Source organism: Ambystoma mexicanum, chromosome 4p (genome assembly GCF_040938575.1).
Source record: "Ambystoma mexicanum isolate Mex_15411 chromosome 4p, UKY_AmexF1_1, whole genome shotgun sequence".
Lineage (NCBI taxonomy): Eukaryota > Metazoa > Chordata > Amphibia > Caudata > Ambystomatidae > Ambystoma > Ambystoma mexicanum.
In genome coordinates, this window is record NC_090927.1 from 844,119,386 (window position 1) to 844,142,423 (window position 23,038).

Below are 23,038 nucleotides of genomic sequence, written 5' to 3' on the forward strand. Positions count from 1 at the left end.
TGAACACACTACCTGTATGCTAATTCTATGTAAAAAGGTAGCTCCAGCCCTCATGATGTTGTCCAACATTTCCGCTATAAAACGGGATACAATTATTTTGGAAACATACCAAATTTGAAAAATAATTGAGAAGTTGCGCAATTACTAATCATGGAGCACAAAAAAGCCTACAGCACCTGGTATTCCCAGGCAGTCTCCCATCCAGGTACTAACGAGGCCCTACACTGCTTAGCTTCCGAGATCAGACGCATTCAGTGTGGTGTGGCCGTAGGCTCTGGGCCTTGTGAGTTTTGTACTTTTAAGCATCTAGTCGGCTAGACCTTGCAGTTTTGAAAGGCAATTGTGAAATGGCTCACTTCCTGAACTTGGAGCACAAAAAAGCCTACAGCACCTGGTATTCCCAGGCGGTCTCCCATCCAGGTACTAACAAGGCCTGACACTGCTTAGCTTCCGAGATCAGACGAGATCGGGCGCATTCAGTGTGATGTGGCCGTAGGCTCTGGGCCTTGTGAGTTTTGTACTTTTAAGCATCTAGTCGGCTAGACCTTGCAGTTTTGAAAGGCAATTGAGAAATGGCTCACTTCCTGAACTTGGAGTACAAAAAAGCCTACAGCACCTGGTATTCCCAGGCGGTCTCCCATCCAGGTACTAACTAGGCCCGACACTGCTTAGCTTCTGAGATCAGACGAGATCAGGCGCATTCAGTGTGGTGTGGCCTTAGGCTCTGGGCCTAGTGAGTTTTGTACTTTTAAGCATCTAGTCGGCTAGACCTTGCAGTTTTAAAAGGCAATTGAGAAAGGGCTCACTTCCTGAACTTGGAGCACAAAAAAGCCTACAGCACCTGGTATTCCCAGGCGGTCTCCCATCCAGGTACTAACTAGGCCTGACACTGCTTAACTTCCGAGATCAGACGAGATCAGGTGCATTCAGTGTGGTGTGGCCGTAGGCTCTAGGAATGCTAAGAATATTACTCTTATGCATTTGCATTTAGTAAGCTAAGCCATGCAGCCACTTGCAACATGATACCACGCTCATCGCTCGATCAGGCTCGATCAGGCGAGATATATAAGACTGGTGGGCCCATTCAGGACTCCTATGTCTGGTAGGATAACTTTAATTCATCCATCCTGTGTCTGTTGCAGGGAGGTGGAGAGAACAATCAACACAATAATGGGTTTCTTTCATGCCTCTTGAAGGACTCAATATTCTCTGTACTGCATTACATGTGAAAGTCGATTTATTACCCATGAACACACTACCTGTATGCTAATTCTATGTAAAAAGGTAGCTCCAGCCCTCATGATGTTGTCCAACATTTCCGCTATAAAACGGGATACAATTATTTTGGAAACATACCAAATTTGAAAAATAATTGAGAATTTGCGCAATTACTAATCATGGAGCACAAAAAAGCCTACAGCACCTGGTATTCCCAGGCAGTCTCCCATCCAGGTACTAACTAGGCCTGACCCTGCTTAGCTTCCGAGATTGGGCGCATTCAGTGTGGTGTGGCCGTAGGCTCTGGGCCTAGTGAGTTTTGTACTTTTAAGCATCTAGTCGGCTAGACCTTGCAGTTTTGAAAGGCAATTGTGAAATGGCTCACTTCCTGAACTTGGAGTACAAAAAAGCCTACAGCACCTGGTATTCCCCGGTGGTCTCCCATCCAGGTACTAACTAGGCCCGACACTGCTTAGCTTCCGAGATCAGACGAGATCGGGCGCAATCAGTGTGGTGTGGCCGTATTCTCTGGGCCTAGTGAGTTTTGTACTTTTAAGCATCTAGTCAGCTAGACCTTGCAGTTTTGAAAGGCAATTGAGAAATGGCTCACTTCCTGAACTTGGAGCACAAAAAAGCCTACAGCACCTGGTATTCCCAGGCGGTCTCCCATCCAGGTACTAACGAGGCCCGACACTGCTTAGCTTCAGAGATCAGACGAGATCAGGCACATTCAGTGTGGTGTGGCCGTAGGCTCTGGGCCTAGAGAGTTTTGTACTTTTAAGCATCTAGTCGGCTAGACCTTGCAGTTTTGAAAGGCAATTGTGAAATAGGCTCACTTCCTGAACTTGGAGCACAAAAAAGCCTACAGCACCTGGTATTCCCAGGCGGTCTCCCATCCAGGTACTAACGAGGCCCTACACTGCTTAGCTTCTGAGATCAGACGCATTCAGTGTGGTGTGGCCGTAGGCTCTGGGCCTTGTGAGTTTTGTACTTTTAAGCATCTAGTCGGCTAGACCTTGCAGTTTTGAAAGGCAATTGTGAAATGGCTCACTTCCTGAACTTGGAGCACAAAAAAGCCTACAGCACCTGGTATTCCCAGGTGGTCTCCCATCCAGGTACTAACGAGGCCCGACACTGCTTAGCTTCCGAGATCAGACGAGTTCGGGCGCATTCAGTGTGGTGTGGCCGTAGGCTCTGGGCCTTGTGAGTTTTGTACTTTTAAGCATCTAGTCGGCTAGACCTTGCAGTTTTGAAAGGCAATTGAGAAATGGCTCACTTCCTGAACTTGGAGTACAAAAAAGCCTACAGCACCTGGTATTCCCAGGCGGTCTCCCATCCAGGTACTAACTAGGCCCGACACTGCTTAGCTTCTGAGATCAGACGAGATCAGGCGCATTCAGTGTGGTGTGGCCGTAGGCTCTGGGCCGAGTGAGTTTTGTACTTTTAAGCATCTAGTCGGCTAGACCTTGCAGTTTTGAAAGGCAATTGTGAAATGGCTCACTTCCTGAACTTGGAGCACAAAAAAGCCTACAGCACCTGGTATTCCCAGGTGGTCTCCCATCCAGGTACTAACTAGGCCCGACACTGCTTAGCTTTTGAGATCAGACGAGATCAGGCGCATTCAGTGTGGTGTGGCCGTAGGCTCTGGGCCTAGTGAGTTTTGTACTTTTAAGCATCTAGTCGGCTAGACCTTGCAGTTTTAAAAGGCAATTGAGAAAGGCCTCACTTCCTGAACTTGGAGCACAAAAAAGCCTACAGCACCTGGTATTCCCAGGCCTTCTCCCATCCAGGTACTAACTAGGCCTGACACTGCTTAACTTCCGAGATCAGACGAGATCGGGTGCATTCAGTGTGGTGTGGCCGTAGGCTCTAGGAATGCTAAGAATATTACTCTTATGCATTTGCATTTAGTAAGCTAAGCCATGCAGCCACTTGCAACATGATACCACGCTCATCGCTCGATCAGGCTCGATCAGGCGAGATATATAAGACTGGTGGGCCCATTCAGGACTCCTATGTCTGGTAGGATAACTTTAATTCATCCATCCTGTGTCTGTTGCAGGGAGGTGGAGAGAACAATCAACACAATAATGGTTTTCTTTCATGCCTCTTGAAGGACTCAATATTCTCTGTACTGCATTACATGTGAAAGTCGATTTATTACCCATGAACACACTACCTGTATGCTAATTCTATGTAAAAAGGTAGCTCCAGCCCTCATGATGTTGTCCAACATTTCCGCTATAAAACGGGATACAATTATTTTGGAAACATACCAAATTTGAAAAATAATTGAGAAGTTGCGCAATTACTAATCATGGAGCACAAAAAAGCCTACAGCACCTGGTATTCCCAGGCAGTCTCCCATCCAGGTACTAACGAGGCCCTACACTGCTTAGCTTCCGAGATCAGACGCATTCAGTGTGGTGTGGCCGTAGGCTCTGGGCCTTGTGAGTTTTGTACTTTTAAGCATCTAGTCGGCTAGACCTTGCAGTTTTGAAAGGCAATTGTGAAATGGCTCACTTCCTGAACTTGGAGCACAAAAAAGCCTACAGCACCTGGTATTCCCAGGCGGTCTCCCATCCAGGTACTAACAAGGCCCGACACTGCTTAGCTTCCGAGATCAGACGAGATCGGGCGCATTCAGTGTGGTGTGGCCGTAGGCTCTGGGCCTTGTGAGTTTTGTACTTTTAAGCATCTAGTCGGCTAGACCTTGCAGTTTTGAAAGGCAATTGAGAAATGGCTCACTTCCTGAACTTGGAGTACAAAAAAGCCTACAGCACCTGGTATTCCCAGGCGGTCTCCCATCCAGGTACTAACTAGGCCCGACACTGCTTAGCTTCTGAGATCAGACGAGATCAGGCGCATTCAGTGTGGTGTGGCCTTAGGCTCTGGGCCTAGTGAGTTTTGTACTTTTAAGCATCTAGTCGGCTAGACCTTGCAGTTTTAAAAGGCAATTGAGAAAGGGCTCACTTCCTGAACTTGGAGCACAAAAAAGCCTACAGCACCTGGTATTCCCAGGCGGTCTCCCATCCAGGTACTAACTAGGCCTGACACTGCTTAACTTCCGAGATCAGACGAGATCGGGTGCATTCAGTGTGGTGTGGCCGTAGGCTCTAGGAATGCTAAGAATATTACTCTTATGCATTTGCATTTAGTAAGCTAAGCCATGCAGCCACTTGCAACATGATACCACGCTCATCGCTCGATCAGGCTCGATCAGGCGAGATATATAAGACTGGTGGGCCCATTCAGGACTCCTATGTCTGGTAGGATAACTTTAATTCATCCATCCTGTGTCTGTTGCAGGGAGGTGGAGAGAACAATCAACACAATAATGGGTTTCTTTCATGCCTCTTGAAGGACTCAATATTCTCTGTACTGCATTACATGTGAAAGTCGATTTATTACCCATGAACACACTACCTGTATGCTAATTCTATGTAAAAAGGTAGCTCCAGCCCTCATGATGTTGTCCAACATTTCCGCTATAAAACGGGATACAATTATTTTGGAAACATACCAAATTTGAAAAATAATTGAGAATTTGCGCAATTACTAATCATGGAGCACAAAAAAGCCTACAGCACCTGGTATTCCCAGGCAGTCTCCCATCCAGGTACTAACTAGGCCCGACCCTGCTTAGCTTCCGAGATCGGGCGCATTCAGTGTGGTGTGGCCGTAGGCTCTGGGCCTAGTGAGTTTTGTACTTTTAAGCATCTAGTCGGCTAGACCTTGCAGTTTTGAAAGGCAATTGTGAAATGGCTCACTTCCTGAACTTGGAGTACAAAAAAGCCTACAGCACCTGGTATTCCCAGGTGGTCTCCCATCCAGGTACTAACTAGGCCCGACACTGCTTAGCTTCCGAGATCAGACGAGATCGGGCGCAATCAGTGTGGTGTGGCCGTAGGCTCTGGGCCTAGTGAGTTTTGTACTTTTAAGCATCTAGTCAGCTAGACCTTGCAGTTTTGAAAGGCAATTGAGAAATGGCTCACTTCCTGAACTTGGAGCACAAAAAAGCCTACAGCACCTGGTATTCCCAGGCGGTCTCCCATCCAGGTACTAACGAGGCCCGACACTGCTTAGCTTCCGAGATCAGACGAGATGGGGCGCATTCAGTGTGGTGTGGCCGCAGGCTCTGGACCTTGTGAGTTTTGTACTTTTAAGCATCTAGTCAGCTAGACCTTGCAGTTTTGAAAGGCAATTGAGAAATGGCTCACTTCCTGAACTTGGAGCACAAAAAAGCCTACAGCACCTGGTATTCCCAGGCGGTCTCCCATCCAGGTACTAACGAGGCCCGACACTGCTTAGCTTCCGAGATCAGACGAGATCAGGCGCATTCAGTGTGGTGTGGCCGTAGGCTCTGGGCCTTGTGAGTTTTGTACTTTTAAGCATCTAGTCGGCTAGACCTTGCAGTTTTAAAAGGCAATTGAGAAAGGGCTCACTTCCTGAACTTGGAGCACAAAAAAGCCTACAGCACCTGGTATTCCCAGGCGGTCTCCCATCCAGGTACTAACTAGGCCTGACACTGCTTAACTTCCAAGATCAGACGAGATCGGGTGCATTCAGTGTGGTGTGGCCGTAGGCTCTAGGAATGCTAAGAATATTACTCTTATGCATTTGCATTTAGTAAGCTAAGCCATGCAGCCACTTGCAACATGATACCACGCTCATCGCTCGATCAGGCTCGATCAGGCGAGATATATAAGACTGGTGGGCCCATTCAGGACTCCTATGTCTGGTAGGATAACTTTAATTCATCCATCCTGTGTCTGTTGCAGGGAGGTGGAGAGAACAATCAACACAATAATGGGTTTCTTTCATGCCTCTTGAAGGACTCAATATTCTCTGTACTGCATTACATGTGAAAGTCGATTTATTACCCATGAACACACTACCTGTATGCTAATTCTATGTAAAAAGGTAGCTCCAGCCCTCATGATGTTGTCCAACATTTCCGCTATAAAACGGGATACAATTATTTTGGAAACATACCAAATTTGAAAAATAATTGAGAAGTTGCGCAATTACTAATCATGGAGCACAAAAAAGCCTACAGCACCTGGTATTCCCAGGCAGTCTCCCATCCAGGTACTAACTAGGCCTGACCCTGCTCAGCTTCCGAGATCGGGCGCATTCAGTGTGGTGTGGCCGTAGGCTCTGGGCCTAGTGAGTTTTGTACTTTTAAGCATCTAGTCGGCTAGACCTTGCAGTTTTGAAAGGGAATTGTGAAATGGCTCACTTCCTGAACTTGGAGCACAAAAAAGCCTACAGCACCTGGTATTCCCAGGCGGTCTCCCATCCAGGTACTAACGAGGCCCGACACTGCTTTGGCGCATTCAGTGTGGTGTGGCCGTAGGCTCTGGGCCTTGTGAGTTTTGTACTTTTAAGCATCTAGTCGGCTAGACCTTGCAGTTTTGAAAGGCAATTGAGAAATGGCTCACTTCCTGAACTTGGAGTACAAAAAAGCCTACAGCACCTGGTATTCCCAGGCGGTCTCCCATCCAGGTACTAACTAGGCCCGACACTGCTTAGCTTCTGAGATCAGACGAGATCAGGCGCATTCAGTGTGGTGTGGCCTTAGGCTCTGGGCCTAGTGAGTTTTGTACTTTTAAGCATCTAGTCGGCTAGACCTTGCAGTTTTAAAAGGCAATTGAGAAAGGGCTCACTTCCTGAACTTGGAGCACAAAAAAGCCTACAGCACCTGGTATTCCCAGGCGGTCTCCCATCCAGGTACTAACTAGGCCTGACACTGCTTAACTTCCGAGATCAGACGAGATCAGGTGCATTCAGTGTGGTGTGGCCGTAGGCTCTAGGAATGCTAAGAATATTACTCTTATGCATTTGCATTTAGTAAGCTAAGCCATGCAGCCACTTGCAACATGATACCACGCTCATCGCTCGATCAGGCTCGATCAGGCGAGATATATAAGACTGGTGGGCCCATTCAGGACTCCTATGTCTGGTAGGATAACTTTAATTCATCCATCCTGTGTCTGTTGCAGGGAGGTGGAGAGAACAATCAACACAATAATGGGTTTCTTTCATGCCTCTTGAAGGACTCAATATTCTCTGTACTGCATTACATGTGAAAGTCGATTTATTACCCATGAACACACTACCTGTATGCTAATTCTATGTAAAAAGGTAGCTCCAGCCCTCATGATGTTGTCCAACATTTCCGCTATAAAACGGGATACAATTATTTTGGAAACATACCAAATTTGAAAAATAATTGAGAATTTGCGCAATTACTAATCATGGAGCACAAAAAAGCCTACAGCACCTGGTATTCCCAGGCAGTCTCCCATCCAGGTACTAACTAGGCCTGACCCTGCTTAGCTTCCGAGATTGGGCGCATTCAGTGTGGTGTGGCCGTAGGCTCTGGGCCTTGTGAGTTTTGTACTTTTAAGCATCTAGTCGGCTAGACCTTGCAGTTTTGAAAGGCAATTGTGAAATGGCTCACTTCCTGAACTTGGAGCACAAAAAAGCCTACAGCACCTGGTATTCCCAGGCGGTCTCCCATCCAGGTACTAACAAGGCCCGACACTGCTTAGCTTCCGAGATCAGACGAGATCGGGCGCATTCAGTGTGGTGTGGCCGTAGGCTCTGGGCCTTGTGAGTTTTGTACTTTTAAGCATCTAGTCGGCTAGACCTTGCAGTTTTGAAAGGCAATTGAGAAATGGCTCACTTCCTGAACTTGGAGTACAAAAAAGCCTACAGCACCTGGTATTCCCAGGCGGTCTCCCATCCAGGTACTAACTAGGCCCGACACTGCTTAGCTTCTGAGATCAGACGAGATCAGGCGCATTCAGTGTGGTGTGGCCTTAGGCTCTGGGCCTAGTGAGTTTTGTACTTTTAAGCATCTAGTCGGCTAGACCTTGCAGTTTTAAAAGGCAATTGAGAAAGGGCTCACTTCCTGAACTTGGAGCACAAAAAAGCCTACAGCACCTGGTATTCCCAGGCGGTCTCCCATCCAGGTACTAACTAGGCCTGACACTGCTTAACTTCCGAGATCAGACGAGATCGGGTGCATTCAGTGTGGTGTGGCCGTAGGCTCTAGGAATGCTAAGAATATTACTCTTATGCATTTGCATTTAGTAAGCTAAGCCATGCAGCCACTTGCAACATGATACCACGCTCATCGCTCGATCAGGCTCGATCAGGCGAGATATATAAGACTGGTGGGCCCATTCAGGACTCCTATGTCTGGTAGGATAACTTTAATTCATCCATCCTGTGTCTGTTGCAGGGAGGTGGAGAGAACAATCAACACAATAATGGGTTTCTTTCATGCCTCTTGAAGGACTCAATATTCTCTGTACTGCATTACATGTGAAAGTCGATTTATTACCCATGAACACACTACCTGTATGCTAATTCTATGTAAAAAGGTAGCTCCAGCCCTCATGATGTTGTCCAACATTTCCGCTATAAAACGGGATACAATTATTTTGGAAACATACCAAATTTGAAAAATAATTGAGAATTTGCGCAATTACTAATCATGGAGCACAAAAAAGCCTACAGCACCTGGTATTCCCAGGCAGTCTCCCATCCAGGTACTAACTAGGCCCGACCCTGCTTAGCTTCCGAGATCGGGCGCATTCAGTGTGGTGTGGCCGTAGGCTCTGGGCCTAGTGAGTTTTGTACTTTTAAGCATCTAGTCGGCTAGACCTTGCAGTTTTGAAAGGCAATTGTGAAATGGCTCACTTCCTGAACTTGGAGTACAAAAAAGCCTACAGCACCTGGTATTCCCAGGTGGTCTCCCATCCAGGTACTAACTAGGCCCGACACTGCTTAGCTTCCGAGATCAGACGAGATCGGGCGCAATCAGTGTGGTGTGGCCGTAGGCTCTGGGCCTAGTGAGTTTTGTACTTTTAAGCATCTAGTCAGCTAGACCTTGCAGTTTTGAAAGGCAATTGAGAAATGGCTCACTTCCTGAACTTGGAGCACAAAAAAGCCTACAGCACCTGGTATTCCCAGGCGGTCTCCCATCCAGGTACTAACGAGGCCCGACACTGCTTAGCTTCCGAGATCAGACGAGATGGGGCGCATTCAGTGTGGTGTGGCCGCAGGCTCTGGACCTTGTGAGTTTTGTACTTTTAAGCATCTAGTCAGCTAGACCTTGCAGTTTTGAAAGGCAATTGAGAAATGGCTCACTTCCTGAACTTGGAGCACAAAAAAGCCTACAGCACCTGGTATTCCCAGGCGGTCTCCCATCCAGGTACTAACGAGGCCCGACACTGCTTAGCTTCCGAGATCAGACGAGATCAGGCGCATTCAGTGTGGTGTGGCCGTAGGCTCTGGGCCTTGTGAGTTTTGTACTTTTAAGCATCTAGTCGGCTAGACCTTGCAGTTTTAAAAGGCAATTGAGAAAGGGCTCACTTCCTGAACTTGGAGCACAAAAAAGCCTACAGCACCTGGTATTCCCAGGCGGTCTCCCATCCAGGTACTAACTAGGCCTGACACTGCTTAACTTCCAAGATCAGACGAGATCGGGTGCATTCAGTGTGGTGTGGCCGTAGGCTCTAGGAATGCTAAGAATATTACTCTTATGCATTTGCATTTAGTAAGCTAAGCCATGCAGCCACTTGCAACATGATACCACGCTCATCGCTCGATCAGGCTCGATCAGGCGAGATATATAAGACTGGTGGGCCCATTCAGGACTCCTATGTCTGGTAGGATAACTTTAATTCATCCATCCTGTGTCTGTTGCAGGGAGGTGGAGAGAACAATCAACACAATAATGGGTTTCTTTCATGCCTCTTGAAGGACTCAATATTCTCTGTACTGCATTACATGTGAAAGTCGATTTATTACCCATGAACACACTACCTGTATGCTAATTCTATGTAAAAAGGTAGCTCCAGCCCTCATGATGTTGTCCAACATTTCCGCTATAAAACGGGATACAATTATTTTGGAAACATACCAAATTTGAAAAATAATTGAGAAGTTGCGCAATTACTAATCATGGAGCACAAAAAAGCCTACAGCACCTGGTATTCCCAGGCAGTCTCCCATCCAGGTACTAACTAGGCCTGACCCTGCTCAGCTTCCGAGATCGGGCGCATTCAGTGTGGTGTGGCCGTAGGCTCTGGGCCTAGTGAGTTTTGTACTTTTAAGCATCTAGTCGGCTAGACCTTGCAGTTTTGAAAGGGAATTGTGAAATGGCTCACTTCCTGAACTTGGAGCACAAAAAAGCCTACAGCACCTGGTATTCCCAGGCGGTCTCCCATCCAGGTACTAACGAGGCCCGACACTGCTTTGGCGCATTCAGTGTGGTGTGGCCGTAGGCTCTGGGCCTTGTGAGTTTTGTACTTTTAAGCATCTAGTCGGCTAGACCTTGCAGTTTTGAAAGGCAATTGAGAAATGGCTCACTTCCTGAACTTGGAGTACAAAAAAGCCTACAGCACCTGGTATTCCCAGGCGGTCTCCCATCCAGGTACTAACTAGGCCCGACATTGCTTAGCTTCTGAGATCAGACGAGATCAGGCGCATTCAGTGTGGTGTGGCCGTAGGCTCTGGGCCTAGTGAGTTTTGTACTTTTAAGCATCTAGTCGGCTAGACCTTGCAGTTTTGAAAGGCAATTGAGAAAGGGCTCACTTCCTGAACTTGGAGCACAAAAAAGCCTACAGCACCTGGTATTCCCAGGCGGTCTCCCATCCAGGTACTAACTAGGCCTAACACTGCTTAACTTCCGAGATCAGACGAGATCGGGTGCATTCAGTGTGGTGTGGCCGTAGGCTCTAGGAATGCTAAGAATATTACTCTTATGCATTTGCATTTAGTAAGCTAAGCCATGCAGCCACTTGCAACATGATACCACGCTCATCGCTCGATCAGGCTCGATCAGGCGAGATATATAAGACTGGTGGGCCCATTCTGGACTCCTATGTCTGGTAGGATAACTTTAATTCATCCATCCTGTGTCTGTTGCAGGGAGGTGGAGAGAACAATCAACACAGTAATGGTTTTCTTTCATGCCTCTTGAAGGACTCAATATTCTCTGTACTGCATTACATGTGAAAGTCGATTTATTACCCATGAACACACTACCTGTATGCTAATTCTATGTAAAAAGGTAGCTCCAGCCCTCATGATGTTGTCCAACATTTCCGCTATAAAACGGGATACAATTATTTTGGAAACATACCAAATTTGAAAAATAATTGAGAAGTTGCGCAATTACTAATCATGGAGCACAAAAAAGCCTACAGCACCTGGTATTCCCAGGCAGTCTCCCATCCAGGTACTAACTAGGCCCGACCCTGCTTAGCTTCCGAGATCGGGCGCATTCAGTGTGGTGTGGCCGTAGGCTCTGGGACTAGTGAGTTTTGTACTTTTAAGCATCTAGTCGGCTAGACCTTGCAGTTTTGAAAGGCAATTGTGAAATGGCTCACTTCCTGAACTTGGAGCACAAAAAAGCCTACAGCACCTGGTATTCCCAGGTGGTCTCCCATCCAGGTACTAACTAGGCCCGACACTGCTTAGCTTCTGAGATCAGACGAGATCAGGCGCATTCAGTGTGGTGTGGCCGTAGGCTCTGGGCCTAGTGAGTTTTGTACTTTTAAGCATCTAGTCGGCTAGACCTTGCAGTTTTAAAAGGCAATTGAGAAAGGGCTCACTTCCTGAACTTGGAGCACAAAAAAGCCTACAGCACCTGGTATTCCCAGGCGGTCTCCCATCCAGGTACTAACTAGGCCTAACACTGCTTAACTTCCGAGATCAGACGAGATCAGGTGCATTCAGTGTGGTGTGGCCGTAGGCTCTAGGAATGCTAAGAATATTACTCTTATGCATTTGCATTTAGTAAGCTAAGCCATGCAGCCACTTGCAACATGATACCACGCTCATCGCTCGATCAGGCTCGATCAGGCGAGATATATAAGACTGGTGGGCCCATTCAGGACTCCTATGTCTGGTAGGATAACTTTAATTCATCCATCCTGTGTCTGTTGCAGGGAGGTGGAGAGAACAATCAACACAATAATGGTTTTCTTTCATGCCTCTTGAAGGACTCAATATTCTCTGTACTGCATTACATGTGAAAGTCGATTTATTACCCATGAACACACTACCTGTATGCTAATTCTATGTAAAAAGGTAGCTCCAGCCCTCATGATGTTGTCCAACATTTCCGCTATAAAACGGGATACAATTATTTTGGAAACATACCAAATTTGAAAAATAATTGAGAAGTTGCGCAATTACTAATCATGGAGCACAAAAAAGCCTACAGCACCTGGTATTTCCAGGCAGTCTCCCATCCAGGTACTAACTACGCCCGACCCTGCTTAGCTTCCGAGATCGGGCGCATTCAGTGTGGTGTGGCCGTAGGCTCTGGGCCTAGTGAGTTTTGTACTTTTAAGCATCTAGTCGGCTAGACCTTGCAGTTTTGAAAGGCAATTGTGAAATGGCTCACTTCCTGAACTTGGAGCACAAAAAAGCCTACAGCACCTGGTATTCCCAGGTGGTCTCCCATCCAGGTACTAACTAGGCCCAACACTGCTTAGCTTCTGAGATCAGACGAGATCAGGCACATTCAGTGTGGTGTGGCCGTAGGCTCTGAACCTAGTGAGTTTTGTACTTTTAAGCATCTAGTCGGCTAGACCTTGCAGTTTTAAAAGGCAATTGAGAAAGGGCTCACTTCCTGAACTTGGAGCACAAAAAAGCCTACAGCACCTGGTATTCCCAGGCGGTCTCCCATCCAGGTACTAACTAGGCCTGACACTGCTTAACTTCCGAGATCAGATGCATTCAGTGTGGTGTGGCCGTAGGCTCTAGGAATGCTAAGAATATTACTCTTATGCATTTGCATTTAGTAAGCTAAGCCATGCAGCCACTTGCAACATGATACCACGCTCATCGCTCGATCAGGCTCGATCAGGCGAGATATATAAGACTGGTGGGCCCATTCAGGACTCCTATGTCTGGTAGGATAACTTTAATTCATCCATCCTGTGTCTGTTGCAGGGAGGTGGAGAGAACAATCAACACAATAATGGTTTTCTTTCATGCCTCTTGAAGGACTCAATATTCTCTGTACTGCATTACATGTGAACGTCGATTTATTACCCATGAACACACTACCTGTATGCTAATTCTATGTAAAAAGGTAGCTCCAGCCCTCATGATGTTGTCCAACATTTCCGCTATAAAACGGTATACAATTATTTTGGAAACATACCAAATTTGAAAAATAATTGAGAAGTTGCGCAATTACTAATCATGGAGCACAAAAAAGCCTACAGCACCTGGTATTCCCAGGCAGTCTCCCATCCAGGTACTAACTAGGCCCGACCCTGCTTAGCTTCCGAGATCGGGCGCATTCAGTGTGGTGTGGCCGTAGGCTCTGGGCCTAGTGAGTTTTGTACTTTTAAGCATCTAGTCGGCTAGACCTTGCAGTTTTGAAAGGCAATTGTGAAATGGCTCACTTCCTGAACTTGGAGTACAAAAACGCCTACAGCACCTGGTATTCCCAGGCGGTCTCCCATCCAGGTACTAACGAGGCCCGACACTGCTTAGCTTCCAAGATCAGACGCATTCAGTGTGGTGTGGCCGTAGGCTCTGGGCCTTGTGAGTTTTGTACTTTTAAGCATCTAGTCGGCTAGACCTTGCAGTTTTGAAAGGCAATTGTGAAATGGCTCACTTCCTGAACTTGGAGCACAAAAAAGCCTACAGCACCTGGTATTCCCAGGTGGTCTCCCATCCAGGTACTAACTAGGCCCGACACTGCTTAGCTTCCGAGATCAGACGAGATCGGGCGCAATCAGTGTGGTGTGGCCGTAGGCTCTGGGCCTAGTGAGTTTTGTACTTTTAAGCATCTAGTCAGCTAGACCTTGCAGTTTTGAAAGGCAATTGAGAAATGGCTCACTTCCTGAACTTGGAGCACAAAAAAGCCTACAGCACCTGGTATTCCCAGGCAGTCTCCCATCCAGGTACTAACGAGGCCTGACACTGCTTAGCTTCCGAGATCAGACGAGATCGGGCGCATTCAGTGTGGTGTGGCCGTAAGCTCTGGGCCTTGTGAGTTTTGTACTTTTAAGCATCTAGTCGGCTAGACCTTGCAGTTTTGAAAGGCAATTGAGAAATGGCTCACTTCCTGAACTTGGAGTACAAAAAAGCCTACAGCACCTGGTATTCCCAGGTGGTCTCCCATCCAGGTATTAACTAGGCCCAACACTGCTTAGCTTCTGAGATCAGACGAGATCAGGCGCATTCAGTGTGGTGTGGCCGTAGGCTCTGGGCCTAGTGAGTTTTGTACTTTTAAGCATCTAGTCGGCTAGACCTTGCAGTTTTGAAAGGCAATTGTGAAATGGCTCACTTCCTGAACTTGGAGCACAAAAAAGCCTACAGCACCTGGTATTCCCAGGCGGTCTCCCATCCAGGTACTAACGAGGCCCGACACTGCTTAGCTTCCGAGATCAGACGAGATCGGGCGCATTCAGTGTGGTGTGGCCGTAGGCTCTGGGCCTTGTGAGTTTTGTACTTTTAAGCATCTAGTCGGCTAGACCTTGCAGTTTTGAAAGGCAATTGAGAAATGGCTCACTTCCTGAACTTGGAGTACAAAAAAGCCTACAGCACCTGGTATTCCCAGGCGGTCTCCCATCCAGGTACTAACTAGGCCCAACACTGCTTAGCTTCTGAGATCAGACGAGATCAGGCGCATTCAGTGTGGTGTGGCCGTAGGCTCTGGGCCTAGTGAGTTTTGTACTTTTAAGCATCTAGTCGGCTAGACCTTGCAGTTTTGAAAGGCAATTGAGAAAGGGCTCACTTCCTGAACTTGGAGCACAAAAAAGCCTACAGCACCTGGTATTCCCAGGCGGTCTCCCATCCAGGTACTAACTAGGCCTGACACTGCTTAACTTCCGAGATCAGACGAGATCGGGTGCATTCAGTGTGGTGTGGCCATAGGCTCTAGGAATGCTAAGAATATTACTCTTATGCATTTGCATTTAGTAAGCTAAGCCATGCAACCACTTGCAACATGATACCACGCTCATCGCTCGATCAGGCTCGATCAGGCGAGATATATAAGACTGGTGGGCCCATTCAGGACTCCTATGTCTGGTAGGATAACTTTAATTCATCCATCCTGTGTCTGTTGCAGGGAGGTGGAGAGAACAATCAACACAATAATGGTTTTCTTTCATGCCTCTTGAAGGACTCAATATTCTTTGTACTGCATTACATGTGAAAGTCGATTTATTACCCATGAACACACTACCTGTATGCTAATTCTATGTAAAAAGGTAGCTCCAGCCCTCATGATGTTGTCCAACATTTCCGCTATAAAACGGTATACAATTATTTTGGAAACATACCAAATTTGAAAAATAATTGAGAAGTTGCGCAATTACTAATCATGGAGCACAAAAAAGCCTACAGCACCTGGTATTCCCAGGCAGTCTCCCATCCAGGTACTAACGAGGCCCTACACTGCTTAGCTTCCGAGATCAGATGCATTCAGTGTGGTGTGGCCGTAGGCTCTGGGCCTTGTGAGTTTTGTACTTTTAAGCATCTAGTCGGCTAGACCTTGCAGTTTTGAGAGGAAATTGTGAAATGGCTCACTTCCTGAACTTGGAGCACAAAAAAGCCTACAGCACCTGGTATTCCCAGGCGGTCTCCCATCCAGGTACTAACGAGGCCCGACACTGCTTAGCTTCCGAGATCAGACGAGATTGGGCGCATTCAGTGTGGTGTGGCCGTAGGCTCTGGGCCTTGTGAGTTTTGTACTTTTAAGCATCTAGTCGGCTAGACCTTGCAGTTTTGAAAGGCAATTGAGAAATAGCTCACTTCCTGAACTTGGAGTACAAAAAAGCCTACAGCACCAGGTATTCCCAGGCGGTCTCCCATCCAGGTACTAACTAGGCCCGACACAGACGAGATCAGGTGCATTCAGTGTGGTGTGGCCGTAGGCTCTGGGCCTAGTGAGTTTTGTACTTTTAAGCATCTAGTCGGCTAGACCTTGCAGTTTTGAAAGGCAATTGAGAAATGGCTCACTTCCTGAACTTGGAGTACAAAAAAGCCTACAGCACCTGGTATTCCCAGGCGGTCTCCCATCCAGGTACTAACTAGGCCCGACACTGCTTAGCTTCTGAGATCAGACGAGATCAGGCGCATTCAGTGTGATGTGGCCGTAGGCTCTGGGCCTAGTGAGTTTTGTACTTTTAAGCATCTAGTCGGCTAGACCTTGCAGTTTTAAAAGGCAATTGAGAAAGGGCTCACTTCCTGAACTTGGAGCACAAAAAAACCTACAGCACCTGGTATTCCCAGGCGGTCTCCCATCCAGGTACTAACTAGGCCTGACACTGCTTAACTTCCGAGATCAGACGAGATCGGGTGCATTCAGTGTGGTGTGGCCGTAGGCTCTAGGAATGCTAAGAATATTACTCTTATGCATTTGCATTTAGTAAGCTAAGCCATGCAGCCACTTGCAACATGATACCACGCTCATCGCTCGATCAGGCTCGATCAGGCGAGATATATAAGACTGGTGGGCCCATTCAGGACTCCTATGTCTGGTAGGATAACTTTAATTCATCCATCCTGTGTCTGTTGCAGGGAGGTGGAGAGAACAATCAACACAGTAATGGTTTTCTTTCATGCCTCTTGAAGGACTCAATATTCTCTGTACTGCATTACATGTGAAAGTCGATTTATTACCCATGAACACACTACCTGTATGCTAATTCTATGTAAAAAGGTAGCTCCAGTCCTCATGATGTTGTCCAACATTTCCGCTATAAAACGGGATACAATTATTTTGGAAACATACCAAATTTGAAAAATAATTGAGAAGTTGCGCAATTACTAATCATGGAGCACAAAATAGCCTACAGCACCTGGTATTCCCAGGCAGTCTCCCATCCAGGTACTAACTAGGCCCGACCCTGCTTAGCTTCCGAGATCGGGCGCATTCAGTGTGGTGTGGCTGTAGGCTCTGGGACTAGTGAGTTTTGTACTTTTAAGCATCTAGTCGGCTAGACCTTGCAGTTTTGAAAGGCAATTGTGAAATGGCTCACTTCCTGAACTTGGAGCACAAAAAAGCTTACAGCACCTGGTATTCCCAGGTGGTCTCCCATCCAGGTACTAACTAGGCCCGACACTGCTTAGCTTCTGAGATCAGACGAGATCAGGCGCATTCAGTGTGGTGTGGCCGTAGGCTCTGGGCCTAGTGAGTTTTGTACTTTTAAGCATCTAGTCGGCTAGACCTTGCAGTTTTAAAAGGCAATTGAGAAAGGGCTCACTTCCTGAACTTGGAGCACAAAAAAGCCTACAGCACCTGGTATTCCCAGGCGGTCTCCCATCCAGGTACTAACTAGGCCTGACACTGCTTAACTTCCGAGATCAGACGAGATCGGGTGCATTCAGTGTGGTGTGGCCGTAGGCTCTAGGAATGCTAAGAATATTACTCTTATGCATTTGCATTTAGTAAGCTAAGCCATGCAGCCACTTGCAACATGATACCACGCTCATCGCTCGATCAGGCTCGATCAGGCGAGATATATAAGACTGGTGGGCCCATTCAGGACTCCTATGTCTGGTAGGATAACTTTAATTCATCCATCCTGTGTCTGTTGCAGGGAGGTGGCGAGAACAATCAACACAATAATGGTTTTCTTTCATGCCTCTTGAAGGACTCAATATTCTCTGTACTGCATTACATGTGAAAGTCGATTTATTACCCATGAACACACTACCTGTATGCTAATTCTATGTAAAAAGGTAGCTCCAGCCCTCATGATGTTGTCCAACATTTCCGCTATAAAACGGGATACAATTATTTTGGAAACATACCAAATTTGAAAAATAATTGAGAAGTTGCGCAATTACTAATCATGGAGCACAAAAAAGCCTACAGCACCTGGTATTCCCAGGCAGTCTCCCATCCAGGTACTAACGAGGCCCTACACTGCTTAGCTTCCGAGATCAGACGCATTCAGTGTGGTGTGGCCGTAGGCTCTGGGCCTTGTGAGTTTTGTACTTTTAAGCATCTAGTCGGCTAGACCTTGCAGTTTTGAAAGGCAATTGTGAAATGGCTCACTTCCTGAACTTGGAGCACAAAAAAGCCTACAGCACCTGTTATTCCCAGGTGGTCTCCCATCCAGGTACTAACTAGGCCCGACACTGCTTAGCTTCCGAGATCAGACGAGATCGGGCGCATTCAGTGTGGTGTGGCCGTAGGCTCTGGGCCTAGTGAGTTTTGTACTTTTAAGCATCTAGTCGGCTAGACCTTGCAGTTTTGAAAGGCAATTGTGAAATGGCTCACTTCCTGAACTTGGAGCACAAAAAAGCCTACAGCACCTGGTATTCCCAGGTGGTCTCCCATCCAGGTACTAACTAGGCCCGACACTGCTTAGCTTCTGAGATCAGACGAGATCAGGCGCATTCAGTGTGGTGTGGCCGTAGGCTCTGGGCCTAGTGAGTTTTGTACTTTTAAGCATCTAGTCGGCTAGACCTTGCAGTTTTAAAAGGCAATTGAGAAAGGGCTCACTTCCTGAACTTGGAGCACAAAAAAGCCTACAGCACCTGGTATTCCCAGGCGGTCTCCCATCCAGGTACTAACTAGGCCTGACACTGCTTAACTTCCGAGATCAGACGAGATCGGGTGCATTCAGTGTGGTGTGGCCGTAGGCTCTAGGAATGCTAAGAATATTACTCTTATGCATTTGCATTTAGTAAGCTAAGCCATGCAGCCACTTGCAACATGATACCACGCTCATCGCTCGATCAGGCTCGATCAGGCGAGATATATAAGACTGGTGGGCCCATTCAGGACTCCTATGTCTGGTAGGATAACTTTAATTCATCCATCCTGTGTCTGTTGCAGGGAGGTGGAGAGAACAATCAACACAATAATGGTTTTCTTTCATGCCTCTTGAAGGACTCAATATTCTCTGTACTGCATTACATGTGAAAGTCGATTTATTACCCATGAACACACTACCTGTATGCTAATTCTATGTAAAAAGGTAGCTCCAGCCCTCATGATGTTGTCCAACATTTCCGCTATAAAACGGGATACAATTATTTTGGAAACATACCAAATTTGAAAAATAATTGAGAAGTTGCGCAATTACTAATCATGGAGCACAAAAAAGCCTACAGCACCTGGTATTCCCAGGCAGTCTCCCATCCAGGTACTAACGAGGCCCTACACTGCTTAGCTTCCGAGATCAGACGCATTCAGTGTGGTGTGGCCGTAGGCTCTGGGCCTTGTGAGTTTTGTACTTTTAAGCATCTAGTCGGCTAGACCTTGCAGTTTTGAAAGGCAATTGTGAAATGGCTCACTTCCTGAACTTGGAGCACAAAAATGCCTACAGCACCTGGTATTCCCAGGCGGTCTCCCATCCAGGTACTAACAAGGCCCGACACTGCTTAGCTTCCGAGATCAGACGAGATCTGGCGCATTCAGTGTGGTGTGGCCGTAGGCTCTGGGCCTTGTGAGTTTTGTACTTTTAAGCATCTAGTCGGCTAGACCTTGCAGTTTTGAAAGGCAATTGAGAAATGGCTCACTTCCTGAACTTGGAGTACAAAAAAGCCTACAGCACCTGGTATTCCCAGGCGGTCTCCCATCCAGGTACTAACTAGGCCCGACACTGCTTAGCTTCTGAGATCAGACGAGATCAGGCGCATTCAGTGTGGTGTGGCCTTAGGCTCTGGGCCTAGTGAGTTTTGTACTTTTAAGCATCTAGTCGGCTAGACCTTGCAGTTTTAAAAGGCAATTGAGAAAGGGCTCACTTCCTGAACTTGGAGCACAAAAAAGCCTACAGCACCTGGTATTCCCAGGCGGTCTCCCATCCAGGTACTAACTAGGCCTGACACTGCTTAACTTCCAAGATCAGACGAGATCGGGTGCATTCAGTGTGGTGTGGCCGTAGGCTCTAGGAATGCTAAGAATATTACTCTTATGCATTTGCATTTAGTAAGCTAAGCCATGCAGCCACTTGCAACATGATACCACGCTCATCGCTCGATCAGGCTCGATCAGGCGAGATATATAAGACTGGTGGGCCCATTCAGGACTCCTATGTCTGGTAGGATAACTTTAATTCATCCATCCTGTGTCTGTTGCAGGGAGGTGGAGAGAACAATCAACACAATAATGGGTTTCTTTCATGCCTCTTGAAGGACTCAATATTCTCTGTACTGCATTACATGTGAAAGTCGATTTATTACCCATGAACACACTACCTGTATGCTAATTCTATGTAAAAAGGTAGCTCCAGCCCTCATGATGTTGTCCAACATTTCCGCTATAAAACGGGATACAATTATTTTGGAAACATACCAAATTTGAAAAATAATTGAGAAGTTGCGCAATTACTAATCATGGAGCACAAAAAAGCCTACAGCACCTGGTATTCCCAGGCAGTCTCCCATCCAGGTACTAACTAGGCCCGACCCTGCTTAGCTTCCGAGATCGGGCGCATTCAGTGTGGTGTGGCCGTAGGCTCTGGGCCTAGTGAGTTTGTACTTTTAAGCATCTAGTCGGCTAGACCTTGCAGTTTTGAAAGGCAATTGTGAAATGGCTCACTTCCTGAACTTGGAGCACAAAAAAGCCTACAGCACCTGGTATTCCCAGGTGGTCTCCCATCCAGGTACTAACTAGGCCCGACACTGCTTAGCTTCCGAGATCAGACGAGATCGGGCGCATTCAGTGTGGTGTGGCCGTAGGCTCTGGGCCTAGTGAGTTTTGTACTTTTAAGCATCTAGTCGGCTAGACCTTGCAGTTTTGAAAGGCAATTGTGAAATGGCTCACTTCCTGAACTTGGAGCACAAAAAAGCCTACAGCACCTGGTATTCCCAGGTGGTCTCCCATCCAGGTACTAACTAGGCCCGACACTGCTTTGCTTCTGAGATCAGACGAGATCAGGCGCATTCAGTGTGGTGTGGCTGTAGGCTCTGGGCCTAGTGAGTTTTGTACTTTTAAGCATCTAGTCGGCTAGACCTTGCAGTTTTAAAAGGCAATTGAGAAAGGGCTCACTTCCTGAACTTGGAGCACAAAAAAGCCTACAGCACCTGGTATTCCCAGGCGGTCTCCCATCCAGGTACTAACTAGGCCTGACACTGCTTAACTTCCGAGATCAGACGAGATCGGGTGCATTCAGTGTGGTGTGGCCGTAGGCTCTAGGAATGCTAAGAATATTACTCTTATGCATTTGCATTTAGTAAGCTAAGCCATGCAGCCACTTGCAACATGATACCACGCTCATCGCTCGATCAGGCTCGATCAGGCGAGATATATAAGACTGGTGGGCCCATTCAGGACTCCTATGTCTGGTAGGATAACTTTAATTCATCCATCCTGTGTCTGTTGCAGGGAGGTGGCGAGAACAATCAACACAATAATGGTTTTCTTTCATGCCTCTTGAAGGACTCAATATTCTCTGTACTGCATTACATGTGAAAGTCGATTTATTACCCATGAACACACTACCTGTATGCTAATTCTATGTAAAAAGGTAGCTCCAGCCCTCATGATGTTGTCCAACATTTCCGCTATAAAACGGGATACAATTATTTTGGAAACATACCAAATTTGAAAAATTATTGAGAAGTTGCGCAATTACTAATCATGGAGCACAAAGAAGCCTACAGCACCTGGTATTCCCAGGCAGTCTCCCATCCAGGTACTAACGAGGCCCTACACTGCTTAGCTTCCGAGATCAGACGCATTCAGTGTGGTGTGGCCGTAGGCTCTGGGCCTTGTGAGTTTTGTACTTTTAAGCATCTAGTCGGCTAGACCTTGCAGTTTTGAAAGGCAATTGTGAAATGGCTCACTTCCTGAACTTGGAGCACAAAAAAGCCTACAGCACCTGGTATTCCCAGGCGGTCTCCCATCCAGGTACTAACAAGGCCCGACACTGCTTAGCTTCCGAGATCAGACGAGATCGGGCGCATTCAGTGTGGTGTGGCCGTAGGCTCTGGGCCTTGTGAGTTTTGTACTTTTAAGCATCTAGTCGGCTAGACCTTGCAGTTTTGAAAGGCAATTGAGAAATGGCTCACTTCCTGAACTTGGAGTACAAAAAAGCCTACAGCACCTGGTATTCCCAGGCGGTCTCCCATCCAGGTACTAACTAGGCCCGACACTGCTTAGCTTCTGAGATCAGACGATCAGGCGCATTCAGTGTGGTGTGGCCTTAGGCTCTGGGCCTAGTGAGTTTTGTACTTTTAAGCATCTAGTCGGCTAGACCTTGCAGTTTTAAAAGGCAGTTGAGAAAGGGCTCACTTCCTGAACTTGGAGTACAAAAAAGCCTACAGCACCTGGTATTCCCAGGCGGTCTCCCATCCAGGTACTAACTAGGCCTGACACTGCTTAACTTCCGAGATCAGACGAGATCGGGTGCATTCAGTGTGGTGTGGCCGTAGGCTCTAGGAATGCTAAGAATATTACTCTTATGCATTTGCATTTAGTAAGCTAAGCCATGCAGCCACTTGCAACATGATACCACGCTCATCGCTCGATCAGGCTCGATCAGGCGAGATATATAAGACTGGTGGGCCCATTCAGGACTCCTATGTCTGGTAGGATAACTTTAATTCATCCATCCTGTGTCTGTTGCAGGGAGGTGGAGAGAACAATCAACACAATAATGGGTTTCTTTCATGCCTCTTGAAGGACTCAATATTCTCTGTACTGCATTACATGTGAAAGTCGATTTATTACCCATGAACACACTACCTGTATGCTAATTCTATGTAAAAAGGTAGCTCCAGCCCTCATGATGTTGTCCAACATTTCCGCTATAAAACGGGATACAATTATTTTGGAAACATACCAAATTTGAAAAATAATTGAGAAGTT

The 23,038-nt window shown here is 46.9% G+C and overlaps 51 non-coding genes and 22 pseudogenes across 51 annotated transcripts; all 73 read right to left on the reverse strand.

Moving 5' to 3' along the window:
* Positions 1-164: 164 nt before the first annotated feature.
* Positions 165-273, reverse strand: LOC138458649 (5S ribosomal RNA; annotated as a pseudogene).
* A 106-nt stretch (positions 274-379) lies between these two features.
* On the reverse strand, positions 380-498 carry LOC138454548 (5S ribosomal RNA). Its single transcript, XR_011261220.1, has one exon. It is a non-coding gene; the product is annotated as a 5S ribosomal RNA (ribosomal RNA).
* Positions 499-604: 106 nt separating this feature from the next.
* On the reverse strand, positions 605-723 carry LOC138464880 (5S ribosomal RNA). The gene has a single exon (XR_011267457.1). It is a non-coding gene; the product is annotated as a 5S ribosomal RNA (ribosomal RNA).
* A 106-nt stretch (positions 724-829) lies between these two features.
* Positions 830-948, reverse strand: LOC138463104 (5S ribosomal RNA). Its single transcript, XR_011265689.1, has one exon. It is a non-coding gene; the product is annotated as a 5S ribosomal RNA (ribosomal RNA).
* A 463-nt stretch (positions 949-1,411) lies between these two features.
* Positions 1,412-1,520, reverse strand: LOC138459595 (5S ribosomal RNA; annotated as a pseudogene).
* Positions 1,521-1,626: 106 nt separating this feature from the next.
* Positions 1,627-1,745, reverse strand: LOC138454965 (5S ribosomal RNA). The gene has a single exon (XR_011261616.1). It is a non-coding gene; the product is annotated as a 5S ribosomal RNA (ribosomal RNA).
* A 106-nt stretch (positions 1,746-1,851) lies between these two features.
* On the reverse strand, positions 1,852-1,970 carry LOC138454404 (5S ribosomal RNA). The gene has a single exon (XR_011261082.1). It is a non-coding gene; the product is annotated as a 5S ribosomal RNA (ribosomal RNA).
* Positions 1,971-2,077: 107 nt separating this feature from the next.
* Positions 2,078-2,186, reverse strand: LOC138456556 (5S ribosomal RNA; annotated as a pseudogene).
* A 106-nt stretch (positions 2,187-2,292) lies between these two features.
* Positions 2,293-2,411, reverse strand: LOC138463884 (5S ribosomal RNA). The gene has a single exon (XR_011266469.1). It is a non-coding gene; the product is annotated as a 5S ribosomal RNA (ribosomal RNA).
* A 106-nt stretch (positions 2,412-2,517) lies between these two features.
* Positions 2,518-2,636, reverse strand: LOC138454748 (5S ribosomal RNA). Its single transcript, XR_011261411.1, has one exon. It is a non-coding gene; the product is annotated as a 5S ribosomal RNA (ribosomal RNA).
* Positions 2,637-2,742: 106 nt separating this feature from the next.
* On the reverse strand, positions 2,743-2,861 carry LOC138462658 (5S ribosomal RNA). The gene has a single exon (XR_011265253.1). It is a non-coding gene; the product is annotated as a 5S ribosomal RNA (ribosomal RNA).
* A 106-nt stretch (positions 2,862-2,967) lies between these two features.
* On the reverse strand, positions 2,968-3,086 carry LOC138455478 (5S ribosomal RNA; annotated as a pseudogene).
* Positions 3,087-3,549: 463 nt separating this feature from the next.
* LOC138458650 (5S ribosomal RNA) lies at positions 3,550-3,658 on the reverse strand (annotated as a pseudogene).
* Positions 3,659-3,764: 106 nt separating this feature from the next.
* LOC138461100 (5S ribosomal RNA) lies at positions 3,765-3,883 on the reverse strand. The gene has a single exon (XR_011263738.1). It is a non-coding gene; the product is annotated as a 5S ribosomal RNA (ribosomal RNA).
* A 106-nt stretch (positions 3,884-3,989) lies between these two features.
* LOC138464881 (5S ribosomal RNA) lies at positions 3,990-4,108 on the reverse strand. Its single transcript, XR_011267458.1, has one exon. It is a non-coding gene; the product is annotated as a 5S ribosomal RNA (ribosomal RNA).
* A 106-nt stretch (positions 4,109-4,214) lies between these two features.
* Positions 4,215-4,333, reverse strand: LOC138461406 (5S ribosomal RNA). Its single transcript, XR_011264021.1, has one exon. It is a non-coding gene; the product is annotated as a 5S ribosomal RNA (ribosomal RNA).
* A 463-nt stretch (positions 4,334-4,796) lies between these two features.
* On the reverse strand, positions 4,797-4,905 carry LOC138456980 (5S ribosomal RNA; annotated as a pseudogene).
* A 106-nt stretch (positions 4,906-5,011) lies between these two features.
* LOC138460152 (5S ribosomal RNA) lies at positions 5,012-5,130 on the reverse strand. Its single transcript, XR_011262921.1, has one exon. It is a non-coding gene; the product is annotated as a 5S ribosomal RNA (ribosomal RNA).
* A 106-nt stretch (positions 5,131-5,236) lies between these two features.
* Positions 5,237-5,355, reverse strand: LOC138455197 (5S ribosomal RNA). Its single transcript, XR_011261838.1, has one exon. It is a non-coding gene; the product is annotated as a 5S ribosomal RNA (ribosomal RNA).
* Positions 5,356-5,461: 106 nt separating this feature from the next.
* Positions 5,462-5,580, reverse strand: LOC138463766 (5S ribosomal RNA). Its single transcript, XR_011266350.1, has one exon. It is a non-coding gene; the product is annotated as a 5S ribosomal RNA (ribosomal RNA).
* Positions 5,581-5,686: 106 nt separating this feature from the next.
* On the reverse strand, positions 5,687-5,805 carry LOC138463634 (5S ribosomal RNA). Its single transcript, XR_011266220.1, has one exon. It is a non-coding gene; the product is annotated as a 5S ribosomal RNA (ribosomal RNA).
* Positions 5,806-6,268: 463 nt separating this feature from the next.
* LOC138459535 (5S ribosomal RNA) lies at positions 6,269-6,377 on the reverse strand (annotated as a pseudogene).
* Positions 6,378-6,685: 308 nt separating this feature from the next.
* Positions 6,686-6,804, reverse strand: LOC138464883 (5S ribosomal RNA). The gene has a single exon (XR_011267459.1). It is a non-coding gene; the product is annotated as a 5S ribosomal RNA (ribosomal RNA).
* Positions 6,805-6,910: 106 nt separating this feature from the next.
* Positions 6,911-7,029, reverse strand: LOC138463105 (5S ribosomal RNA). Its single transcript, XR_011265690.1, has one exon. It is a non-coding gene; the product is annotated as a 5S ribosomal RNA (ribosomal RNA).
* A 463-nt stretch (positions 7,030-7,492) lies between these two features.
* Positions 7,493-7,601, reverse strand: LOC138459596 (5S ribosomal RNA; annotated as a pseudogene).
* A 106-nt stretch (positions 7,602-7,707) lies between these two features.
* On the reverse strand, positions 7,708-7,826 carry LOC138461101 (5S ribosomal RNA). Its single transcript, XR_011263739.1, has one exon. It is a non-coding gene; the product is annotated as a 5S ribosomal RNA (ribosomal RNA).
* Positions 7,827-7,932: 106 nt separating this feature from the next.
* LOC138464884 (5S ribosomal RNA) lies at positions 7,933-8,051 on the reverse strand. The gene has a single exon (XR_011267460.1). It is a non-coding gene; the product is annotated as a 5S ribosomal RNA (ribosomal RNA).
* Positions 8,052-8,157: 106 nt separating this feature from the next.
* On the reverse strand, positions 8,158-8,276 carry LOC138461407 (5S ribosomal RNA). The gene has a single exon (XR_011264022.1). It is a non-coding gene; the product is annotated as a 5S ribosomal RNA (ribosomal RNA).
* A 463-nt stretch (positions 8,277-8,739) lies between these two features.
* On the reverse strand, positions 8,740-8,848 carry LOC138456982 (5S ribosomal RNA; annotated as a pseudogene).
* Positions 8,849-8,954: 106 nt separating this feature from the next.
* Positions 8,955-9,073, reverse strand: LOC138460164 (5S ribosomal RNA). The gene has a single exon (XR_011262933.1). It is a non-coding gene; the product is annotated as a 5S ribosomal RNA (ribosomal RNA).
* Positions 9,074-9,179: 106 nt separating this feature from the next.
* Positions 9,180-9,298, reverse strand: LOC138455198 (5S ribosomal RNA). The gene has a single exon (XR_011261839.1). It is a non-coding gene; the product is annotated as a 5S ribosomal RNA (ribosomal RNA).
* Positions 9,299-9,404: 106 nt separating this feature from the next.
* LOC138463767 (5S ribosomal RNA) lies at positions 9,405-9,523 on the reverse strand. The gene has a single exon (XR_011266351.1). It is a non-coding gene; the product is annotated as a 5S ribosomal RNA (ribosomal RNA).
* A 106-nt stretch (positions 9,524-9,629) lies between these two features.
* LOC138463635 (5S ribosomal RNA) lies at positions 9,630-9,748 on the reverse strand. Its single transcript, XR_011266221.1, has one exon. It is a non-coding gene; the product is annotated as a 5S ribosomal RNA (ribosomal RNA).
* Positions 9,749-10,211: 463 nt separating this feature from the next.
* Positions 10,212-10,320, reverse strand: LOC138459536 (5S ribosomal RNA; annotated as a pseudogene).
* Positions 10,321-10,628: 308 nt separating this feature from the next.
* Positions 10,629-10,747, reverse strand: LOC138463089 (5S ribosomal RNA). Its single transcript, XR_011265676.1, has one exon. It is a non-coding gene; the product is annotated as a 5S ribosomal RNA (ribosomal RNA).
* Positions 10,748-10,853: 106 nt separating this feature from the next.
* On the reverse strand, positions 10,854-10,972 carry LOC138458181 (5S ribosomal RNA). Its single transcript, XR_011262370.1, has one exon. It is a non-coding gene; the product is annotated as a 5S ribosomal RNA (ribosomal RNA).
* A 463-nt stretch (positions 10,973-11,435) lies between these two features.
* Positions 11,436-11,544, reverse strand: LOC138456984 (5S ribosomal RNA; annotated as a pseudogene).
* Positions 11,545-11,650: 106 nt separating this feature from the next.
* On the reverse strand, positions 11,651-11,769 carry LOC138462799 (5S ribosomal RNA). Its single transcript, XR_011265388.1, has one exon. It is a non-coding gene; the product is annotated as a 5S ribosomal RNA (ribosomal RNA).
* Positions 11,770-11,875: 106 nt separating this feature from the next.
* LOC138462578 (5S ribosomal RNA) lies at positions 11,876-11,994 on the reverse strand. The gene has a single exon (XR_011265174.1). It is a non-coding gene; the product is annotated as a 5S ribosomal RNA (ribosomal RNA).
* A 463-nt stretch (positions 11,995-12,457) lies between these two features.
* LOC138459505 (5S ribosomal RNA) lies at positions 12,458-12,566 on the reverse strand (annotated as a pseudogene).
* Positions 12,567-12,672: 106 nt separating this feature from the next.
* LOC138460970 (5S ribosomal RNA) lies at positions 12,673-12,791 on the reverse strand. The gene has a single exon (XR_011263620.1). It is a non-coding gene; the product is annotated as a 5S ribosomal RNA (ribosomal RNA).
* A 106-nt stretch (positions 12,792-12,897) lies between these two features.
* On the reverse strand, positions 12,898-13,006 carry LOC138457627 (5S ribosomal RNA; annotated as a pseudogene).
* A 463-nt stretch (positions 13,007-13,469) lies between these two features.
* Positions 13,470-13,578, reverse strand: LOC138456985 (5S ribosomal RNA; annotated as a pseudogene).
* A 106-nt stretch (positions 13,579-13,684) lies between these two features.
* On the reverse strand, positions 13,685-13,793 carry LOC138459246 (5S ribosomal RNA; annotated as a pseudogene).
* A 106-nt stretch (positions 13,794-13,899) lies between these two features.
* Positions 13,900-14,018, reverse strand: LOC138460176 (5S ribosomal RNA). The gene has a single exon (XR_011262945.1). It is a non-coding gene; the product is annotated as a 5S ribosomal RNA (ribosomal RNA).
* Positions 14,019-14,124: 106 nt separating this feature from the next.
* Positions 14,125-14,243, reverse strand: LOC138455226 (5S ribosomal RNA). Its single transcript, XR_011261867.1, has one exon. It is a non-coding gene; the product is annotated as a 5S ribosomal RNA (ribosomal RNA).
* A 106-nt stretch (positions 14,244-14,349) lies between these two features.
* Positions 14,350-14,468, reverse strand: LOC138462543 (5S ribosomal RNA). Its single transcript, XR_011265139.1, has one exon. It is a non-coding gene; the product is annotated as a 5S ribosomal RNA (ribosomal RNA).
* A 106-nt stretch (positions 14,469-14,574) lies between these two features.
* On the reverse strand, positions 14,575-14,693 carry LOC138462111 (5S ribosomal RNA). Its single transcript, XR_011264714.1, has one exon. It is a non-coding gene; the product is annotated as a 5S ribosomal RNA (ribosomal RNA).
* Positions 14,694-14,799: 106 nt separating this feature from the next.
* On the reverse strand, positions 14,800-14,918 carry LOC138457525 (5S ribosomal RNA). Its single transcript, XR_011262256.1, has one exon. It is a non-coding gene; the product is annotated as a 5S ribosomal RNA (ribosomal RNA).
* Positions 14,919-15,024: 106 nt separating this feature from the next.
* LOC138462629 (5S ribosomal RNA) lies at positions 15,025-15,143 on the reverse strand. The gene has a single exon (XR_011265223.1). It is a non-coding gene; the product is annotated as a 5S ribosomal RNA (ribosomal RNA).
* A 463-nt stretch (positions 15,144-15,606) lies between these two features.
* Positions 15,607-15,715, reverse strand: LOC138458100 (5S ribosomal RNA; annotated as a pseudogene).
* A 106-nt stretch (positions 15,716-15,821) lies between these two features.
* On the reverse strand, positions 15,822-15,940 carry LOC138454222 (5S ribosomal RNA). The gene has a single exon (XR_011260908.1). It is a non-coding gene; the product is annotated as a 5S ribosomal RNA (ribosomal RNA).
* A 313-nt stretch (positions 15,941-16,253) lies between these two features.
* On the reverse strand, positions 16,254-16,372 carry LOC138462742 (5S ribosomal RNA). The gene has a single exon (XR_011265336.1). It is a non-coding gene; the product is annotated as a 5S ribosomal RNA (ribosomal RNA).
* A 106-nt stretch (positions 16,373-16,478) lies between these two features.
* On the reverse strand, positions 16,479-16,597 carry LOC138462841 (5S ribosomal RNA). Its single transcript, XR_011265429.1, has one exon. It is a non-coding gene; the product is annotated as a 5S ribosomal RNA (ribosomal RNA).
* A 463-nt stretch (positions 16,598-17,060) lies between these two features.
* Positions 17,061-17,169, reverse strand: LOC138457473 (5S ribosomal RNA; annotated as a pseudogene).
* Positions 17,170-17,275: 106 nt separating this feature from the next.
* LOC138462817 (5S ribosomal RNA) lies at positions 17,276-17,394 on the reverse strand. Its single transcript, XR_011265405.1, has one exon. It is a non-coding gene; the product is annotated as a 5S ribosomal RNA (ribosomal RNA).
* Positions 17,395-17,500: 106 nt separating this feature from the next.
* On the reverse strand, positions 17,501-17,619 carry LOC138461408 (5S ribosomal RNA). The gene has a single exon (XR_011264024.1). It is a non-coding gene; the product is annotated as a 5S ribosomal RNA (ribosomal RNA).
* Positions 17,620-18,082: 463 nt separating this feature from the next.
* LOC138458651 (5S ribosomal RNA) lies at positions 18,083-18,191 on the reverse strand (annotated as a pseudogene).
* Positions 18,192-18,297: 106 nt separating this feature from the next.
* LOC138461849 (5S ribosomal RNA) lies at positions 18,298-18,416 on the reverse strand. Its single transcript, XR_011264455.1, has one exon. It is a non-coding gene; the product is annotated as a 5S ribosomal RNA (ribosomal RNA).
* A 106-nt stretch (positions 18,417-18,522) lies between these two features.
* On the reverse strand, positions 18,523-18,641 carry LOC138462811 (5S ribosomal RNA). The gene has a single exon (XR_011265400.1). It is a non-coding gene; the product is annotated as a 5S ribosomal RNA (ribosomal RNA).
* A 106-nt stretch (positions 18,642-18,747) lies between these two features.
* Positions 18,748-18,866, reverse strand: LOC138461409 (5S ribosomal RNA). The gene has a single exon (XR_011264025.1). It is a non-coding gene; the product is annotated as a 5S ribosomal RNA (ribosomal RNA).
* Positions 18,867-19,329: 463 nt separating this feature from the next.
* Positions 19,330-19,438, reverse strand: LOC138458652 (5S ribosomal RNA; annotated as a pseudogene).
* A 106-nt stretch (positions 19,439-19,544) lies between these two features.
* LOC138465116 (5S ribosomal RNA) lies at positions 19,545-19,663 on the reverse strand. The gene has a single exon (XR_011267690.1). It is a non-coding gene; the product is annotated as a 5S ribosomal RNA (ribosomal RNA).
* Positions 19,664-19,769: 106 nt separating this feature from the next.
* On the reverse strand, positions 19,770-19,888 carry LOC138464885 (5S ribosomal RNA). Its single transcript, XR_011267461.1, has one exon. It is a non-coding gene; the product is annotated as a 5S ribosomal RNA (ribosomal RNA).
* A 106-nt stretch (positions 19,889-19,994) lies between these two features.
* LOC138463636 (5S ribosomal RNA) lies at positions 19,995-20,113 on the reverse strand. The gene has a single exon (XR_011266223.1). It is a non-coding gene; the product is annotated as a 5S ribosomal RNA (ribosomal RNA).
* A 463-nt stretch (positions 20,114-20,576) lies between these two features.
* On the reverse strand, positions 20,577-20,685 carry LOC138456986 (5S ribosomal RNA; annotated as a pseudogene).
* Positions 20,686-20,790: 105 nt separating this feature from the next.
* LOC138460656 (5S ribosomal RNA) lies at positions 20,791-20,909 on the reverse strand. The gene has a single exon (XR_011263328.1). It is a non-coding gene; the product is annotated as a 5S ribosomal RNA (ribosomal RNA).
* A 106-nt stretch (positions 20,910-21,015) lies between these two features.
* Positions 21,016-21,134, reverse strand: LOC138462504 (5S ribosomal RNA). The gene has a single exon (XR_011265100.1). It is a non-coding gene; the product is annotated as a 5S ribosomal RNA (ribosomal RNA).
* A 106-nt stretch (positions 21,135-21,240) lies between these two features.
* Positions 21,241-21,359, reverse strand: LOC138461410 (5S ribosomal RNA). The gene has a single exon (XR_011264026.1). It is a non-coding gene; the product is annotated as a 5S ribosomal RNA (ribosomal RNA).
* Positions 21,360-21,822: 463 nt separating this feature from the next.
* Positions 21,823-21,931, reverse strand: LOC138458653 (5S ribosomal RNA; annotated as a pseudogene).
* Positions 21,932-22,037: 106 nt separating this feature from the next.
* Positions 22,038-22,156, reverse strand: LOC138461102 (5S ribosomal RNA). The gene has a single exon (XR_011263740.1). It is a non-coding gene; the product is annotated as a 5S ribosomal RNA (ribosomal RNA).
* Positions 22,157-22,262: 106 nt separating this feature from the next.
* Positions 22,263-22,379, reverse strand: LOC138455764 (5S ribosomal RNA; annotated as a pseudogene).
* A 106-nt stretch (positions 22,380-22,485) lies between these two features.
* Positions 22,486-22,604, reverse strand: LOC138461411 (5S ribosomal RNA). The gene has a single exon (XR_011264027.1). It is a non-coding gene; the product is annotated as a 5S ribosomal RNA (ribosomal RNA).
* Positions 22,605-23,038: the final 434 nt, after the last annotated feature.